General features: G+C 38.1%; 1 non-coding gene across 1 annotated transcript; it reads left to right on the top strand.

Annotated features, from left to right (window-relative positions):
- The first annotated feature begins 1,437 nt into the window (after positions 1-1,437).
- On the top strand, positions 1,438-1,511 carry trnat-ugu (transfer RNA threonine (anticodon UGU)). The gene has a single exon. It is a non-coding gene; the product is annotated as a tRNA-Thr (tRNA).
- The last annotated feature ends 4,024 nt before the right edge of the window (positions 1,512-5,535 follow it).

Here is a 5,535-nt window from a genome sequence, read left to right as displayed (position 1 = left end):
TATTGCAGCACTGTCGTCCAGAAAGGCACAGTTTAGGGTTGGTGTCCACACCCTCCAGTTGTATCAATTTAGTAAGAAAAAAAGATTTTAGTAGACACAAATCCTCCTTTCTTCTAGAGCCCACTCTCCAATCTTGGTATACTCCATGGCCACTTGCACTGGCTTGTTCTCCAGGCTAGGTCACTTCATCACGTCTGCAGAAAGACTCCTTATAAAATGCATGCATTCAGACTATGCTGTGTCACTTAGCAATTCACTGTATGTAGTCTCACATAAAGTCTGCAATTGGTCATAAAAAGCTTGAACAGACTCACCCTTCTCCAGTTTCACTCCCTACATCTTAATTCAATCTGACGTCATTGGATATTGCTCCTTAATTTGTTTCCAAGTAATTCTGACTGTTAAGTCCATCCATCATTAGTGCAAGCTTAGAGTGAAAATTCACTGCCACGGTTTAGTTGTCCAAACAGCTATGCCTGAAGATTGTCATTTTTATCCTGAAGGGTAATGTGTGGCATTTAGATTGTGAAAGAAACTAACATCTCTCTGGTGTTGTGGTGAAATGTCAGATTTGACATTTTTCTTAGAGCCTATGAGTCATTAAAACTTCACGTTGTGGATCGTGGGATACATGGGACCTTATTTTAATTGGTCACATAACACTGTGTGAATATAGAAAACAACACTAAATTAGTGACTGGGAGATTAATTGAATATACCTTCACACACTCCCGGCAAGCGCTGACATCTGGATGATTCCGGGCAGCCAGCGGAATAATGCATCGTCATGTTGTACTTAAACACACCATCACTGTAAATACAGCAAACGTAACGCATATCATGATTAAACTGAGCCCACTTAATCTTTACAAGAGTTGAATTGAAGGATAAGCATTGGTGTGTTGTGAACAGAACTTGCATGCAGCACACAAGCAGTGCGCCCTCTAGTGGCGAGTGACTGTATAGACAGTCTTTTCAATATCTGCTGATGTGATTACTACAAACATCCTCGGCCGTCTCAGGAAAAGAGGCGCTTGTGAACCTTCTTCACAATGGCCTCAGTGTGGACGGACCATGTAAGTTCCTCAGTCATGTGGACAGAGGAACTTGAAGCTGCTGACTCTCTCCACCGGTGCTCCATTGATGGTGATGGGGATGTGTTCTGTCTTCTCATGAAGTCCACCACAAGCTCCTTGCGTTGGACTTCTAGTTTGCCAAATTTGGCCATTTAAATGTTGTGGGTTCCAGTTGCAGCATGTGTCATTTTGCTGAGCACACTTGCCCAAAAAACGACAAGGCTATCTGACCACCAAAACTCTATTCTCAAACAAATATTTTCATGCCGTCAATAGCATGGCCTGTTCCTTGATCCGATGACCTCTCTTCTGGATATTTTGCTCCTCGGAGTCACCCTCCAATGGAGACTTTGCTAAAGGCGGCGCTGTGGCTTAGTTGGTTAAAGTGCCTGTCTTGTAAACAGGAGATCCTGGGTTCAAATCCCAACAGTGCCTTTGTAGTGTGTTGTACACCTCAGGAACTTAGATATTTAGACATGTGTGCTTTTCTAAAAGCCAACAGAAAAAGGTTACTCAAGTAAATTTGCTGCACTGATCAAGGGTACAAGCCAATCCTGTTCACGAATCTTTCCTTGGCTATATTTTAATGATACTCTGACATGCTAACACTTTTCCAACAGGGTACTGTGGCTTAGCTGGTCAAGGTATATTTCTTATAAACAAGATATCCTGGTTTCAAATCTTAGCAGTGCTTATCTGGCAGTGACTGTGCTGTCTGGCCTTGCAGCTTGCAGTAAAATCAATGTAAGAGCCTAACAGAATCATGAATTAAAGACTTATCAGCATACTCTAAACCAAGACCACTTTGAAATAATTCATTAAAAATCACTTGCAATGAAGTCATGAATTAAACAGCACAAAATCAAGAATTAGAACAATCTTGCTGCAAAATCATGAACTTGAAAACAAGAGCTCAGTAAACTCCGAATACAAAAGCTTGCTGCAAAATTACCAATTAGAAATAAATCTTGCTGCAAATTCATGGTTTAGAACATAAGATTGCTGCAAAGTTATGAATTAAAAAGACAGGTCTCCCAGTGAAATCATCATAACAGCAATCTGGCACTCACCGTGAGGTATTGTGGAAAGACTTTTGAAGCTAGACATAATTCTTGGAATTGGATGTAGTTCCATTGCAGGCAAGAACTACCTTCAGGCAAGGAAAAAAAAAAACTGGGCAAAAGAGAAAAAAAAAAAAAAGGGGTAACAAAATAAAAGGGAAACAAAACTGGGCAAGTAAAACCAAAAACTGGCCAACAAAAAGGAAACCAAAACTCGACAAAGCATACAAAAAAAAAAGTAACCTTGCAGATGCAATTCAGTAACAAAAAGGAAACAAAATGACCACTCACTCCAAAAAAATAAATAACAAATTTGAATTATATACACGTTCTTGCACTCTAATCGGTCTTGGATACCACTATACTAATGCTAGCGAAACTTTAATGCAGCACTTTACGCATCACTGTCTCCTTAAGATAAATTGCTAATGTATTATTCCTCTTTTGTAAGTCACTTTGGATAAAAGCATCTGCCAAATGAATAAAATGAAAATGTAACAGCTGTTTTGGGTTTCAGTGAGGAGCTGGAGAGAGATAAAGAGCTGCCAGAGTGGCAGTTGGGAAGGAGACCAGAGTCTTACAAGGGCACGGACTGCAGTGGCAGAGCATGTTTGCATTTTTGGAGCTACTGAGTTGTTTGATTAAACACTAAAGTGGCACAGAATAGAAAATCACCCTCAAGTGATTAAGCTGGTTCCTGCTGCCTCATTTTCCCCTGAACTGACGAGAGTTGTCACACCTACTTTGCGTGGGGGGGGGGAGTTAGAGCAGAGAACCAATGGCAACCTGCAGTAGTGTTGATGTCATAAGCCAAGATCTTACCTGATATAGACAAGCAATGGAGGAATATACAGGAGAAACTGGAGACATCCACTCAAGCCCAGAGAGTTATTTTCTGAATCTACGCATTCCTGATGGATTCATATACTACTGACATTGGTCCTGCTGTGGGTAAAAAAAATAAATAAAAAGGAAGCACAACCACAGTCATCAGTAGCATCTCCAGAGAAGGTAGTTTCATTATCCAAAGTTGTTGCAGAAGAAACTGAAGAGGACATGCTCTGGCAAAGTGATTAGACCATCCAATTGTTATACATGAAGGACTTTATGCTATCTAGTTAAGCAAACTAATATCTGAAGTTTTTGCATATAGACATTTTTTATTAAATGTATGGATATTCTAACTGGTCTGACACACACACACACACACACACACACACTTGCAATAAGACGATTTACTTCTTACAGCATAAATGTCACAATGTCAGGACGACCCCATGGCTAACTGATAATCTGGCCTATGCCACCTCACTTCTAAGTATTTACCCAAGATTAGATTGATAATGTTTAAGATGGCCATTTCTGGTAAAATTAGTATACTTACAAGTCTTATATCCAACAGTAAAATAAATAGCTCATTGCTAAAAATCACATTTAAAACTGCTTCCAGTGAAAATCAAGAATTAACAATAACTCAGTGAAAATAAATAAAATTAACTTGGAGATTTATTTTTTTTATTAAAGTAAAATTAACACAAGCTTGCAGTGAAATCATGAATTGGAATGCAGAAGCTTAGTAAAATAAAAATGAAAAAAAAGCAAACTCATTTCACTGCAAGCTCATTCCAATTCATGATTTTACAGCAAGCTTATGTGAAATTGTGAATTAGTACACAAGAGCTTGTTGCAAAGTCATTAAGAATCAGAACCCCACCTGCTGCAAAATTATGAATTAAACCACTACAAGAGCTCGCAGTGAAATCATGAATTACAACACAAGAGCTTCCTGTAAAATCATGAAGATCTTGATGAAAAATCATGAATTAGAACAAGTGCTTGCAGTGAAAGAGAATTACAAAGAAGCTTAGTTTAGCAGCAACATTGTGGCAAGTTCTAATTGAAGAATTGGAATGCAAATACTTGCTACTAAAGAATTAAAACAACTTCTGAAAGATTAAACTGAATTAGTAAAACTGAATAGAAGGCATACTTTTGATATTTAGCTCAAATATAAATAAACTTTCCTTTCAACACAGAGCTCAATACTCTCAGAATATAAATAAGTTGTAGTCAGACAATGAAATCAACTTAAATGAACCACCATGAGGAACCACAGAGAAACTGATGCAAGAGCAAAAACAGATGGCATGCTTTGTTGAAAACAGCAGTTTGATATCAAAAGCAAATGAGCATTAGTTACCATTGGAAATTAAAAGCCACCATTTAGATACGTTAATATAATTTGCACGTTAAATTGACAAAACATTTTTCCCCATTTTAATTGCTTGAACCAAAATGTCTGCCACATATTGACACAGCGATGACCCTTTGAGTGTGAACCCTCACCAGTTCAAAAAATGCAAGATTTATAGCTTTACTTTAGGTATTTTGAGGACATATGAACTCTGGCAAAATGACAGTGAAATGTGGATAAGCTTACAGTGAAGAGCAGCAGAATCATGAATTAAAACAGCTTGTAGTGAAATCATGAATTACAGTAAAAAAAAAAAAAAAAAAAAGTTGCAGGGAAATAACGAATTTGTACAACAGCTTGTTGCAAAACTACTAATTAAACCACTACAAGAGCTTGCAGAGAAATCATGAATTAATAAGCCTGCAGTGACATTTTTAGAACAAAAGCTGCACAATTATGAATTAGAACACTGTAACGATAGCCAGCTGGTACATGATAGTGCTGCGGTATGTGTAAACCTCAATCCTCTGCCCTCAAGAGGTGCACTAGTGACCAACGCTAGAGGGACTGACGCCGAATCTCACTCGCAGTGGGTCAAGCGGGACCGGTTACACAGTGAAATCATTTAGAACACAAGAGCTTGCAACGAAATCATGAATTACAAAATAAATAATTTGAACTTTCCAAGATCGCTGCAAAATGAAGAATTGGAACGCAAATGCTGCCTTATAAATTAATACAAGAACTTTAAAAGACTACATTGAATTAATAAAAATTCAAGAAGCAGCAGCTTAAATTAACCACCATGAAGAACCACAGAGAAACCTGCTATTTGGAGGACATATGAACTCTGGCAAAATGACAGTGAAGTGCGATTAATGTTTCAATGCAGTCTATTCATTATTTGAACACAGTAAAACAGCAAGATCCACATTATGGGATACTGAAGGTCACTGAAGTAATTAAGTGAGCCACAAGATGATGTCAGAGGGCGGTCTATGGAGGTAAATGCTGCAAAACAAGCTCATGTACAATACATTGAAATTTACACTCACAGCCCCAGTGAAAACTTAAACTGGAAATGTATAGCGCACGTGCACGCACCCCCACGGACAAGTATTCAGACCCTGTAACAATTATCACATTTTGCTGAAACGTTCCATTGAACTTTTTATTCTCCGAACACATTCTGAAAAACATTTAA

The sequence above is a fragment of the Myxocyprinus asiaticus genome, chromosome 17, assembly GCF_019703515.2.
Source record: "Myxocyprinus asiaticus isolate MX2 ecotype Aquarium Trade chromosome 17, UBuf_Myxa_2, whole genome shotgun sequence".
NCBI lineage: Eukaryota > Metazoa > Chordata > Actinopteri > Cypriniformes > Catostomidae > Myxocyprinus > Myxocyprinus asiaticus.
Note: the sequence above shows the minus strand (reverse complement) of the source record. Positions and strands in the feature narration are given on the sequence as shown.